At 42.5% G+C, this 15453-nt stretch overlaps 1 long non-coding RNA gene across 1 annotated transcript in view; it reads left to right on the top strand.

The window, feature by feature from the left end:
* The window catches only part of LOC115088133, a 125454-nt gene extending 111151 nt beyond the window's left edge, over positions 1-14303 (top strand). Inside the window, exon 3 of the long non-coding RNA XR_003855707.1 lies at positions 14179-14303. This is a non-coding gene — a long non-coding RNA (uncharacterized LOC115088133). The remainder of the gene's footprint in view (positions 1-14178) is intronic.
* Positions 14304-15453: the final 1150 nt, after the last annotated feature.

Here is a 15453-nt window from a genome sequence, read left to right as displayed (position 1 = left end):
AAGGGAGGCAGAGGCCAGAAAGCTGAAAGTGCACACGTGCAACTAACAGAGAAAAACTGCTGCGGCATTTCTTCAACCCGCCAGCAACCCATCTTTCTTCTTCCCAGCTTTTATCATTTATAGCCACCAGCAGTTTGAGCTTTGCCGGTGGCCCCATGTCCTCTCCTGCTGCCGCTGCCCTCTCAAGTGTACTGCCCTGTGCAAATGCACAGTGTGTACACCCAGTCATGCTGGGCCTGATGGTACAAAATTATTTAAAGTTGTTAAATCACAAGTGGAGTATGAGAAATTATAAGAGGACCTTTTGAGACTAAGAGACTGGGCATTCAAATGACAGATGGCATTTAATGTGGATAAGTGCAAAATGATGTGTGTAGAAAAGAGCAACCCAGGAAAATGATCTAGGTGTCATCTTGGATAATATGTCAAAATCCTCTGCTCAGTGTGCATTGGCAGCCAACACTTAGCCAGATAAATACTGATACCCACATAGTCCTGTGACTGCAGATGCCACTGGGAAAGCAGCATGTGTTGAAGAGGATGCAAATGTGCTCTCAGCCAGAGAATAACCTCCAATATGCTGCCATAAAACCCAGGACCTGCAGATAAGACCATACCATTGGGTGAATAGTTCTTCTCAGGGCTTGAACTTGTGCAATTAACTTATGAATGCTACTCTCTGGCAGAAAGAATTTGTCCTGTTTCACATTGAAAAGAATGCTGAGAAACTCTAGCATCTGAGATGCTGTAAGCTGCTCTTGGTCAAGTTCATTACCCAGATTAGCTCCTACAGTAGGGAGACTACCCTGTTAGAAGCCAGGAGGCTCTCCTCCATGCTCTTGGCTCAAATCAACCACTCATCCAGTTATGGGTGAACTAGGATGTCATCCTTGAGCAAGCTTATCACTACCACCACCATAATGATCTTGGATAAGGTCCTGGGTACATTGACTAACCCGAAGGGCAGGGCCTCAAACTGGTAATGACATCCCAGAATGGCAAACCGCCGGAACCATTGATGTTCCTGGTGAATGGGAATAAGCAGATATGCGTCCGTCAATTCCAGAGATGTGATGTATTCCACTAATTGTACTGCCATTATTAAGAAGCACACAGTCTCCATTCAGAAATGAGACACCCTCAAATGACGAGTGACTCCTTTGAGATCCAGGATGGGTCAAAAATATCTCTTCTGGGTTCGATAAAATAGAACAGCGGCCTTTATTTTCTTGCAATTCAGTAACAGGAATTATGTCCTTCAGGTCCAATAGCCTCCTTAAGGTAGTCTTCACTACTACCCTTTTCTGAGTGGAGTTGCATGGAGAAATCATAAAGGCATCCAGAGGAATGCAAAGAATTCTAGAGCATAGCCATCCCAAATCACTTCCAGGACCCATTGGGCCAATGTGATCTAGACCCACCTGTGATAAAAACAAGATAGGCACCTGCCTATCTCCTGCACCAGCAGGTCAATCTTCAAACCTTCATTGAGAAGATCAAGAGTTTCCACTCATGAAGCCCTCATCCTTCTGAGGCCTTCTGGGGCAAAAGGCCTGAGACCTACTGAAGGGATGAGGTTTTTGAGAGGAAGCCCACTATAAGGATACAATCATATGTAGTCTTGAGAGCAGCCACTTGCCCAGAAAGGAGAATGTGAAGCTGGTTTCTTATCATCAATCAAATGAGGTAACTGGGGTTCCCCTCATCTATTTGCTATCTTCTCCAGTTCACTGCCATATAAAAGAGAGCTCTTATTGGGCAATTTAGTGAGATATACTTAGAAATGTCAACTAATTTTACAGCCACAGCAGATGTCTAGCTACAATCACAGAAGCAACCCCTCTGGCAGAAGTGCTCACAAGATGGCTTCATTATTGCTCTGCTACCTGAAACCATTCCTTCAGGTTCCTGAGAGATGCAGCTAGCCTAAACCACTAGGGAACAACAAAAAGCAATTTGCAAACTTATTGCCAAGACCTCAAAGGCTTGCTTAAGGATAACTTCAATTCTTCTATCCTGAGCATCCTTTAGAGCTGCTCCTTTTTCTATCGGAATGGTGGTTCACTTAGAAACAGAAAACACCAGCGCATCCAACTTTGGGAAATGCAACTGTTCTTTTGTCTTTGAATCTAAGGGATAGAAACCCACCAAGGCATGCTCCTACTTTTAAGTTTGCCTCTGGCACACTCCATTCAAGGTCAATCAACTCTTGACTTGCATCCAGAATGGGAAAGAAACATAATGCTTTGGGTAGAGTGACCAATAAGGGCTCCTTCTTCTGTGCACTCACGGAGTCACATCTAGCCATACCAAGTGTCTTCAGAGTCTGAGATAACAGACCCAGCAACTCATCTGGAGTTGCTGGGTCTGTTAAGAAATGGAGTAGAGTTCTATGTGGCTCCAATTCCAGGAGAATTTCCCCTTCCTAGAAAGGGGAGAAGTCCAAAACATCATCAGCGTCATCTTGATCCACATCCTTCCAAACACTACTAGGGACCACTGTTTCGCAGCATTTGCAAGTGGTGGTAGAAAAGTGGGGACACCAATAAAGCAACCCTGTTTTAGGAGACATTACCATCTCTAAAGGACATCCTTGTACAAAAGTCTGTAGTCCCTGGAAAAACTTTATTCAGGAAAATGAGGATGGATTCATACCAGGCCCCATAGGCTTAAATCTGACACCTTCTGAGTGAGTATCTCCTAAAGACGTCTCTGTCATTAGCTGAACCGAAGACAGGGATACCCTATTGTGTCACCTACATCCTACTACTCACTGATCAAGGGGATGGACCAGCATTGGCAAAATCAGTAGCGGGTAAATCACTTCGAGCATCCAAGCAGCACTGACTCAGACTCGCAGAAAGCCCTGACTGTATTACCTTTATATGACAAGCAGCACAAATTGCTAAGTGCTGAAGACTTTTTGAAACCAGTGCTTTATTATGCACCTCAACAAGGTATGCACACTCAGCTACAGGCAATATATGCGCACAAAATTCTCACTCAGCTATGTGAGCCCACTGCTCTAACCACTAGGCTACTCCTCCACTGGTGAAGGTACAGAGAAGGGCTACCAAAATGATAAGGAGAATGGAACAGCTCCCCTATGAGGAAAGATTAAACAGGTTAGGACTTTTCAACTTGGAGAAGAGACGGCTGAGGGGGGATATGATAGAGGTGTTTAAAATCATGAGAGGTCTAGAGCGGTAGATGTGAATTGGTTATTTACTCTTTCGGATAATAGAAAGTCTAGGGGGGCACTCCATGAAGTTAGCGTGTGGCACATTTAAAACTAATCGGAGAAAGTTCTTTTTCACTCAATGCACAATTAACTCTGGAATTTGTTGCCAGAGGATATGTTAGTGCAGTTAGTATAGCTGTGTTTAAAAAAGAATTGGATAAGTTCTTGGAGGAGAAGTCCATTACCTGCTATTAATTGAGTTGACTTAGAAAATAGCCACTGCTATTACTAGCAACGGTAACATGGCATAGACTTAGTTTTGAGTACTTGCCAGGATCATATGGCCTGGATTGGCCACTGTTGGAAACAGGAATGCCTGGGCAGTGATGGACCCTTGGTCGTGACCCAGTATGTCATGTTCTTATGTTCTTATGTTCAGCTAAATATGCACAATAGGCATATAGATACATGCTATACGCGCACAGCAGCAGGCTGCAGAAATACGCAAAACACACAAAGCATGCAAAACCGCTGCCACACCTACTACATGGACCAAGATATCCATCCTGGGAGTGGAGCCTAGCGAAAAGGCTGCACCAGCCGCTGAGCCTGCGCTGCCTTCACACTCATGAAACTCCCCAGAGACGTGAGGGAAGGACACTGAACACCAACACCAAAGAGGAAGACCTGATAAGAACGAGATAGTAAAAAGAAAACCTCTCTTTTTTTTTTTTTGTTTCTGTTTTTATCTGAGCTCAGCCCTCCCTTGCTGAAGGCAGGAATGGGTCCTCCGGCTATGTGGGATGAGGACTAATGCCTTCACCACGTCGTCCCTCAACCACTTTTTTTTTATGTCTATGCCTGAAAAAAGGCTATGGAATCCAAGGCACTCAACTGAGGGAGGGACCCAGTGGTATCACCTCAGGAGGTAAGCGGTGCTATGCAGCTGCTCATCTTCTCCTGAATCTGTGCACTTCCTTTTTTTTTTTTTTACAAGCAATCCCAGTAGGGAAATGCATTTCCACCATCTTCTGGAGATGGAGTATATTGGTGGGCTGATGGGGCAGGGATATATATCTGTGATGTCAGATTTTACTATGTATCCATCTGCTGGTATTTATTTTATTTATTTATTTAAAACTTTTTATATACCGACATTCATATGCATATCACATCGGTTTACAAGCAACAGGGATAATAAAACATAAGAAAGTGAAGAATAAAGTAGAGGTGCATAACCCACTTGTGTGGATTGGCCTGCCTGAATATAGAGGAAGATTAATTTTTTTGGCTGTGCACTTAGTAAGGAAGATTGTAAAGAGTTTTTAAAGTGATTGCTACTAGGCTAGGATTTTTTTGTTTTATTGGGCTATATTGTTTGCATTATATATTTTTATGTGTGTTTCCTTAAATGTCCTTTACTACGTATTATATATCATTTGAAAGATAATTTTGTAATAAAAGGATATCTACATTTGTTACATTTTTAAATATATTTGTAAAAGTTTTAAATATTTTATTTACCATCTGTATATCACATTAAAAATGATTATACCATTGATATTGCACACCTGTAAGGCTAATGTTGATTGGAACGGTGTAGAGATGAAGATGGGGGAAAGGCTAATCTTTCATAGCTTGGTGAACTTGCCCAATGATGCAGACATAGTGGTTTTAAATCATCTCATGAATCTATCAAATATCATGGGTCAGGTTACCCTAGATTCTAGGGATGTGCAGCAAAAAAGTTTTTGTTGCATTCGTGATACGTATTCGTGGGGGTCAATTCCGTTTCATGCGGAATAGTATGGAGAATTCCATAAGTTGTCGATCTGTCAATACGTTACTACGGCGAGTTAAATTCCTGTCCCAGCTAAAATTAAATTACTACAACCCGCCCACCCTCCTGACCCCCCCAAGACTTACCAAAACTCCTGGTGGTCCAGCGGGGGGTCCGGGAACTCACTCACACGCTCGGTTGCTGGTTTTTATTCATGGCGCCGATAGGCTTTGTCACAGGGGCAACCGTGCATTTGGTCCAGCCCCTGTCACATGGTCACCGGCGCCATCTTGTGCTCCTACCATGTGACAGGGGGCTGACCAATGGCACCGGGTACCCCTGTGACATAGTATGGGCAAAGGCTATCGGCGCCATTTTTTGAGTCCTGGCATCGGACGGCAGGTCACTCCGGGACCCCCGTTGGACCCACAGGGACTTTGGCCAGTTTGGGGGGGGGCTTCTGACCCCCACAAGACTTGCCAAAAGTCCAGCGGAGGTCCGGGAGCGACCTTCTGCACGCCGGCCATCAGATGCCAATACTCAAAATGGCGCCGATCACCTTTGCCCTCACTATGTCACACATAGTGAGGGCAAAGGCGATCGGGCCATTTGGAGACTCAAAAATCGGCCGTCCGAAGAAGCCAATACTGAAAATGGCGCCGATCGCCTTTGCCCTCACTATGTGTGACATAGTGAGGGCAAAGGCCGATCAGTGCCATTTTGAGACGCAAAGGCAAAGGGCAAAGGCAATTGCCGTCTCAAAATGGCACCGATCGCCTTTGCCCTCACTATGTGTGACATAGTGAGGGCAAAGGCGATCGGCGCCATTTTGACTATTGGCATCGATGGCCGGCGTGCATGAGGTCGCTCCTGGACTTTTGGCAAGGCCGCTGGACTTTTGGCAAGTCTTGTGGGGGTTAGGAGGCCCCCCCAAGCTGGCCAAAAGTCCCTGTGGGTCAATGGGGGTCCTGGAGCGACCTCGTGCACACCGGCCGGCCGATGCCAGGACTCAAAATGGCGCCGATAGCCTTTGCCCATACTATGTCACAGGGGCTACCGGTGCCATTGGTCAGCCCCCTGTCACATGGTAGGAGCACAAAGATGGCGCCCGGTGACCATGTGACAGGGACTGACCAATGGCCCCTGTGACACAGGCTATCGGCGTCATGATGAAACTGGCAAACGTGGGTGTGAGAATGCAGGGATGGCTTCTGGACTCGCCGCTGGACCACCAGGGAATTTGGTAAGTCTTGGGGGGGTCAGGAGGGTGGGGGGTTTAAATTTTTATTTAGGAGGCTGAATAAAACAGAAAACTGTTTAATACGTGGGGAGTTGCGATGCGTTTCGCCTCCCCACATATTTAACAGATAGGACAAAATAAGTTGCGGATTACAAATACATGGAAAACGGATGCACACACCTACTAGATTCCATGGTTTTTGTTTTGGATTTACCTATGGAGAAAGCATAACCTCCCTATTTGCTTCTTCCCTGCCAATACCATGTCCAAAATGGTTCTGGCTGACCCCAGGTGTTACTTTGCCATGCAGTTTAATAATCATGCAGTTGTGAAAAAATGGTGCTCAATGCTCATAGAGCTGTTTTAATGAAGTTTAGTAAATAATTATCTTAGTGCCATACATTCAAATTCTTCAGTCTTATTTTCAAGATATCTGAAATTTGTATACAGGCAACTATATCTATGGGGTCAATATTTAAAAGGTTTATCTGATAAGCCAAGGATTTAAACAAACTACAGGATTAAAATCCTGCCAGATTGCTTTGACTTAGGTGGATAAATTTTTAGCTGCATAAAATCTAATACAGACAAGTAAGGATTGGTCCTCAGCAGAATGATGATCTGCCGCGATAAAGGGGGCGGGGGGGGTGGTGGTGAAAAAGGGGTGGGAGGGCACTAGTGTGCAGCCGGCTGGATCACGGCGGTGTGGTTTCGCCTGCAGTGGTGTGGCCATGCCACACACTGTTGCCCCCATAGCGCCATGCTAAAAGGTGGTGCTATTTCCAGTGCTACTGCCGGCAGTGGTGCCACCACCCTATTTCCATAAACCCCTCCCTAACTCCTCTCAAACTCCATCCCTTCCCCTAATTTTCATTTTACCGCCGTGATAAGCCCATTATCTTGTGCATTAGGGCGTTATCACATGCAATAATGGCCTAATGCATGCTATAATGGGCTATCGTAGCTTAAAAAATAACTACCTTAGCTGGATATTAACAATTTTCAGCATTAGCCACTTCATTTAGCAAGATAACTTTAGAACTTGCAGAGAGTAGTCCTAAAGTTAAACAGATAAACATATCTGGTAACTTTGATACAGCTGAGTATTATCAGCAGTTTATCGCCTACCCACATGTGCCACAACAGTTGTCTCCTCCTCTCACATCACCTAAATAAAATCTTCTCTAGGCGATGTGTAAGATCCACTAATTTTCTACCAGGCAGGCAACTAACCATACAATCCTTAAAGGCCAGGAGCAGTGAGATTTGATTTGGGACCACTCAACTGTGTCTCTGAAAGTCAATATTATACATATTTTTGTCTGCCTTAGAATTAACAGGCCTATCATTATACCATCCCGATTGGATTCATTCTCTAAGAATTAGGAGCTCTCTGCACTAGGTGCATATATGAGTTCTCCTCAACAAATAGATAATAGGGATGTGAATCGTTTTTTGACGATTTAAAATATCGTCCGATATATTTTAAATCGTCAAAAATCGTTAGGGCCACGATACAATAACAATTCCCCCGATTTATCGTCAAAAAATCGTAAATCGGGGGAAGGGGGAGGGGAAGGGGGAGGGCGGGAAAATCGGCACACTAAAACACCCTAAAACCCACCCCCGACCCTTTTGGCCAGCTTGGGGGGGTCTCCTGACCCCCACAAGACTTGCCAAAAGTCCAGCGGGGGTCCGGAACGACCTGCAGTCGATCTGCCGGCGCCAATTTCCGTACGGAAAAACGATTTGCGGTAGGAGATCGCTCCCGGACCCCGCTGGACCCCCAGGGACTTTTGGCCAGCTTGGGGGGGGCCTCCTGACCCCCACAAGACTTGCCAAAAGTCCAGCGTTGGTCTATGGCCGGCGCCATTTTGCGCCGCCATTTTGCAAAATGGCGGCGCAAAATGGCGCCGGCTGAAGACAACACGATTCGATTGCAGGAGGTTGTTCCGGACCCCCGCTGGACCCCCAGGTAATTTAAGGCATTTTGGGGGGGTTCGGGAGGGTGGGGGATTTAATTTAAAGGGTCGGGGGTGGGTTTTAGGGTGTTTTAGTGTGCCGGTTCACGATTTTAACGATTTTCACGATACTTTAAACACCCAAACGGTGACAATACGATTCCATCCCCCTCTCAGCCAAAATCGATCATTAAGACGATCAAGGACACGATTCACATCTCTAATAGATAATCATACATGTGGCATTTGGCACAAAAGAACAAATAATTCCCATTTCACTGCTAGACTGCAGTCTGCAATTTTTTCTTTTTAAGTTATGAAAGGGAGCGAGGAATATAAGAACATAAGAACATGCATACTGGGTCAGACCAAGGGTCCATCAAGCCCAGCATCCTGTTTCCAACACTGGCCAATCCAGCACATAAGAACCTGGCAAGTACCCAAAAAACTAAGTCTATTCCATGTTACCGTTGCTAGTAATAGTAGTGGCTATTTTCTAAGTCAACTTAATTAATAGCAGGTAAAGGATTTCTCCTCCAAGAACTTATCCAATCCTTTTTTAAACACAGCTATACCAAGTGCACTAACCACATAATCTTGCAACAAATTCCAGAGTTTAATTGTGCGCTGAGTAAAAAAGAAATTTCTCCAATTAGTTTTAAATGTGCCACATGCTAACTTCATGGAGTGCCCCCTAGTCTTTCCAAAAGAGTTAATAACTGATTCACATCTACCCGTTCTAGACATCTCATGATTTTAAACACATCTATCATATCCTCCCTCAGCCATCTCTTCTCCAAGATGAAAAGTCCTAACCTCTTTAGTCTTTCCTCATAGGGGAGCTGTTCCATTCCCTTTATCATTTTGGTAGCCATTTTCTGTACCTTCTCCATCGCAATTATATATTTTTTGAGATGCGGCGACCAGAATTGTACACAGTATTCAAGGTGCGGTCTCACCATGGAGCGATACAGAGGCATTATGACATTTTCCGTTTTATTCACCATTCCCTTTCTAATAATTCCCAACATTCTGTTTGCTTTTTTGACTGCCATAGCACACTGAACCGACGATTTCATTGTGTTATCCACTATGACACCTAGATCTCTTTCTTGGGTTGTAGCACCTAATATGGAACCTAACATTGTGTAACTATAGCATGACCTTGCACTTATCCACATTAAATTTCATCTGCCATTTTGATGCCCAATTTTCCAGTCTCACAAGGTCTTCCTGCAATTTATCACAATCTGCTTGTGATTTAACTACTCTGAACAATTTTGTATCATCTGCAAATTTGATTATCTCACTCGTCGTATTTCTTTCCAGATCATTTATAAATATATTGAAAAGTAAGGGTCCCAAAACAGATCCCTGAGGCACTCCACTGCCCACTCCCTTCCACTGAGAAAATTGTCCATTTAATCCTACTCTCTGTTTCCTGTCTTTTAGCCAGTTTGCAATCCAAAAAAAGGACATCGCCACCTATCCCATGACTTTTTACTTTCCTAGAAGCCTCTCATGAGGGAACTTTGTCCAAACGCCTTCTGAAAATCCAAGTATACTACATCTTGGGTAAAGCCATGTTGACTTTGTGCCATTAAACCATGTCTTTCGATATGTTCTGTGATTTTGAACACTGTTCACTATTTTTCCTGTCACTGAAGTCAGGCTAACCGGTCTGTAGTTTCCCAGATCGCCCCTGGAGCCCTTTTTAAATATTGGGGATACATTTGCTATCCTCCAGTCTTCAGATACAATGGATGATTTTAATGATAGTTTACAAATTTTTACTAATAGGTCTGAAATTTTTATTTTTTATTTCCTTCAGAACTCTAGGGTATATATCATCCGGTGCAGGTGACTTACTACTCTTCAGTTTGTCAATCAGGCCTACCACATCTTCTAGATTCACCGTGATTTGATTCAGTCCATCTGAATCATTACCCATGAAAACCTTCTCCAGTATGGGTACCTCCCCAACATCCTCTTCAGTAAACACCGAAGCAAAGAAATCATTTAATCTTTCCGCGATGGCCTTATCTTCTCTAAGTGCCCCTTTAACCCCTCGATCATCTAACGGTCCAACTGACTCCCTCACAGGCTTTCTGCTTCGGATATATTTTAAAACGTTTTTGCTGTGAGTTTTTGCCTCTACAGCCAACTTCTTTTCAAATTCTCTCTTAGCCTGTCTTATCAATATCTTACATTTAACTTGCCAACGTTTATGCATTAAGAACATAAGAACATAAGAAATTGCCATGCTGGGTCAGACCAAGGGTCCATCAAGCCCAGTATCCTGTTTCCAACAGAGGCCAAAACCAGGCCACAAGAACCTGGCAATTACCCAAACACTAAGAAGATTCCATGCTACTGATGCAATTAATAGCAGTGACTATTCCCTAAGTAAACTTGATTAATAGCCATTAATGGACTTCTCCTCCAAGGAGTTATCCAAACCTTTTTTGAACCCAGCTACACTAACTGCACTAACCACATCCTCTGGCAACAAATTCCAAGCTTTATTGTGCGTTTGAGTGAAAAATAATTTTCTCAGATTAGTCTTAAATGTTGCTACTTGCTAACTTCATGGAATGCCCCCTAGTCCTTCTATTACTCGAAAGTGAAAATAACAGAGTCACATCTACTCGTTCAAGACCTCTCATGATCTTAAAGACCTCTATCATATCCCCCCTCAGCCATCTCTTCTCCAAGCTGAACAACCCTAATCTCTTCAGCCTTTCCTCATAGGGAAGCTGTTCCATCCCCTTTATCATTTTGGTTGCCCTTCTCTGTACCTTCTCCATCGCAACTATATCTTTTTTGAGATGCGGCGACCAGAATTGTACACAGTATTCAAGGTGTGGTCTCACCATGGAGCGATATAGAGGCATTATGACATTTTCCGTTCTATTAACCATTCCCTTCCTAATAATTCCTAACATTCTATTTGCTTTTTTGACTGCTGCAGCACACTGAGCTGACAATTTTAAAGTATCATCCACTATGATGCCTAGATCTTTTTCCTGGGTGGTAGCTCCTAATATGGAACCTAACATCATTATCCTATTTTCTTCTGTTGGATCTTTCTTCCAATTTTTGAATGAAGATCTTTTGGCTGAAATAGCTTCTTTCATCTCTCCTTTTAACCATGCCGGTAATAGTTTTGCCTTCTTTCCACCTTTCTTAATGTATGGAATACATCTGGACTGTGCTTCTAGAATGGTATTTTTTTTAACAATGACCACGCCTCTTGCACATTTTTTACTTTTGTAGCTGCTCCTTTCAGTTTTTTTTCTAACAATTTTTCTCATTTTATCAAATTTTATCAAATTTTATCCATTTTGAAAGTTTAGCATGAGAGCCGTGGATTTGCATACTGTCCCCCTTCCAGTCATTAATTCAAATTTGATCATATTATGATCACTATTGCCAAGCGGCCCCTCCTTCCCAACCATGTTTGTTCCTTACATTTATTTGGTTTATTTTGTTGTTTACTCTGTTTCCCAGTGATTTTCAATTGACTTACAATTTAGTGAAATTATGTTCAGATTTGATTTTGTATTTGTTAATGTACAGCACTAATTGGCTCTTTTTATCCAGTTTCCATCTTAACATAGAAACATAGTAATGAAATGAAATCTTCACCCAAATTATGGTAACACTCTGTGTATGAAGATATAAGATGTGGGCAGATCATAATTGGTGGTTGGGAAGGTGGGAACAAACGTAATTGAACTACCTTCAATCAAGTAATTGGCTCTGGCACACTGCAAGCAATTCACTTTTACAACATATGTACACTGCAAACAGTTTACTTCTAGCAATGTAACATACGAAAAACATTTTATTTTACAACTCTAACATACTTCCCTCTGTATATACAATTTACTTTTGCAAGTTAGGCAAACCCTGAGATTTTACCTAGTGCAAAATCCTGCTTTCACCCAACTGTTGTTGCCACTTCTGCTAGGCTCATCAATAGTCCCTCCAATCAAACTCCTTTCATGAGTCACACTGCAAGTAGTTACTCAAAGCAACCTCTCTCAGCTATGCTTCTCTTCTATCACATCCTCTCACTCTAAGAATAGATGCTGCAGCAATCAGAAACTGTGAAGAAAGGGAAACAATATGTTGATATATATTGAAAGTTTAGCATGAGAGCCGTGGATTTGCATACTGTCCCCCTTCCAGTCATTAATTCAAATTTGATCATATTATGATCACTATTGCCAAGCGGCCCCTCCTTCCCAACCATGTTTGTTCCTTACATTTATTTGGTTTATTTTGTTGTTTACTCTGTTTCCCAGTGATTTTCAATTGACTTACAATTTAGTGAAATTATGTTCAGATTTGATTTTGTATTTGTTAATGTACAGCACTAATTGGCTCTTTTTATCCAGTTTCCATCTTAACATAGAAACATAGTAATGAAATGAAATCTTCCCCCAAATTATGGTAACACTCTGTGTATGAAGATATAAGATGTGGGCAGATCATAATTGGTGGTTGGGAAGGTGGGAACAAACGTAATTGAACTACCTTCAATCAAGTAATTGGCTCTGGCACACTGCAAGCATTTCACTTTTACAACATATGTACACTGCAAACAATTTACTTCTAGCAATGTAACATACGAAAAACATTTTATTTTACAACTCTAACATACTTCCCTCTGTATATACAATTTACTTTTGCAAGTTAGGCAAACCCTGAGATTTTACCTAGTGCAAAATTCTGCTTTCACCCAGCTGTTGTTGCCACTTCTGCTAGGCTCATCAATAGTCCCTCCAATCAAACTCCTTTCATGAGTCACACTGCAAGTAGTTACTCAAAGCAACCTCTCTCAGCTATGCTTCTCTTCTATCACATCCTCTCACTCTAAGAATAGATGCTGCAGCAATCAGAAACTGTGAAGAAAGGGAAACAATATGTTGATATATTTTGAAAGTTTAGCATGAGAGCCGTGGATTTGCATACTGTCCCCCCTTCCAGTCATTAATTCAAATTTGATCATATTATGATCACTATTGCCAAGCGGCCCCTCCTTCCCAACCATGTTTGTTCCTTACATTTATTTGGTTTATTTTGTTGTTTACTCTGTTTCCCAGTGATTTTCAATTGACTTACAATTTAGTGAAATTATGTTCAGATTTGATTTTGTATTTGTTAATGTACAGCACTAATTGGCTCTTTTTATCCAGTTTCCATCTTAACATAGAAACATAGTAATGAAATGAAATCTTCCCCCAAATTATGGTAACCACTCTGTGTATGAAGATATAAGATGTGGGCAGATCATAATTGGTGGTTGGGAAGGTGGGAACAAACGTAATTGAACTACCTTCAATCAAGTAATTGGCTCTGGCACACTGCAAGCAATTCACTTTTACAACATATGTACACTGCAAACAATTTACTTCTAGCAATGTAACATACGAAAAACATTTTATTTTACAACTCTAACATACTTCCCTCTATATATACAATTTACTTTTGCAAGTTAGGCAAACCCTGAGATTTTACCTAGTGCAAAATCCTGCTTTCACCCAGCTGTTGTTGCCACTTCTGCTAGGTTCATCAATAGTCCCTCCAATCAAACTCCTTTCATGAGTCACACTGCAAGTAGTTACTCAAAGCAACCTCTCTCAGCTATGCTTCTCTTCTATCACATCCTCTCACTCTAAGAATAGCTGCTGCAGCAATCAGAAACTGTGAAGAAAGGCAAACAATATGTTGATATATATTTGCACAGGAGCAAAAGCTTGAATATACTGCTTGCACCCACAAGTAGAGGCAGCGTGAGTGCCTCCCCCCCACATCCACACAACTTCATTAATAGTGAATTATCAGCTAGATTGCCCTTCACTGCTGCCCAGTGACTGGATGGATGAAACACTGCATGCTAGCTTGATGACTGCAACCTGTTTATTGACTTTGATTTCTGTGAAACAGATCTAATAAAGCAATTAATGCTACAGAAAAAATATCTTATCATGTCATTTTACTATTTCAGGATGAACCAATAGAGTTTGAAGATTTGTCAACTGAGAATTCAAGAATGATAGAAGAAATTGTTAACAAATTAAATGACATAAGAAAAAATGTGAATCCGCCAGCCTGTAACATGCAACGTCTGGTAATAGAACCATACTCCAGAATTATAACTTTTTCTCCTTGGACTTGATATTCAGTGCTACTTATCCAGCTAAATGGCTGTGTTTCAATATCGGCTGCATTCAACAGCCACCACTTAACTGGATAACTATTTATTTGGCTAGATAGCCAGCTAAGTAGTGGGCAGAATAGGGTGTTCCAGGGTTGGCTACTTATCTAGCTAATTTAGTAGAAATGTTGATATTCACATTTATCTGACTAATTTAGCCACTAAGCAGGTCTACATTTAGACAAATATACTTTAAGTTATCCAGGGGTATTCAGTGATACAATCACACCACTGTATATCCTGATAAGTTATCCTGATAAATTTATCCAGCTAACTTACGGGCCGATACAGTAAAGTCCGCAGGAGAGCGGACGAACGCCCGCTCTCCCGGCACGCTCACCGGCCCCTCACCGGTGCACGCGATGCAGTATGCAAATTAGGTGGCGTGGTAGAAACGGGGAAAAGGAGGCGCTAGGGACACTAGCGCGTCCCTAGCGCCTCCTTTTTGACAGGAGCAGCAGCTGTCAGCGGGTTTGACAGCCGACGTTCAATTTTGCCGGCATTGGTTCTCGAGCCCGCTGACAGCTACGGGCTCGGAAACTGGACGCCAGCAAAATTGAGCGTCCAGTTTTCAGCCAAATTCAAATTTTTTTTTTACTTTTTTTACTCTTCGGGACCTCCGACTTAATATCACCATGATATTAAGTCGGAGGGTGCACAGAAAAGCAGTTTTTACTGCTTTTCTGTGCACCCTCCAACTTAATATCATGCACAGAAAAGCAGTAAAAAAGCAGTTTTTACTGCTTTTCTGTGCACTTTCCCGGTGCCGGAAGAAATTAGCATCGATCTTTGGGTCGGCGCTAATTTCTGAAAAATAAAATGTGCGGCTTGGCTGCACATTTTACTTTCTTTATCCTGCGCGCATACCTAATATCACCCTCAACATGCATTTGCATGTTGAGGGTGATATTAGGTGCCGCGGGTTGGACGCGCGTTTTCCTCCCCTTACTGAATAAGGGGTAAGGGAAAACGCGTGTCCAAGAGCAGGCTAACAGTGCGCTCCGACGGAACGCACTGTACTGTATCGGCCTGTTATTCATCCAGATTGCAGCTGAATATGGAACT

The sequence above is a fragment of the Rhinatrema bivittatum genome, chromosome 3 (genome assembly GCF_901001135.1).
Source record: "Rhinatrema bivittatum chromosome 3, aRhiBiv1.1, whole genome shotgun sequence".
In the NCBI taxonomy this organism is placed as follows: Eukaryota; Metazoa; Chordata; class Amphibia; order Gymnophiona; family Rhinatrematidae; genus Rhinatrema; species Rhinatrema bivittatum.
This window is presented reverse-complemented; position numbering and strand designations above follow the sequence as displayed.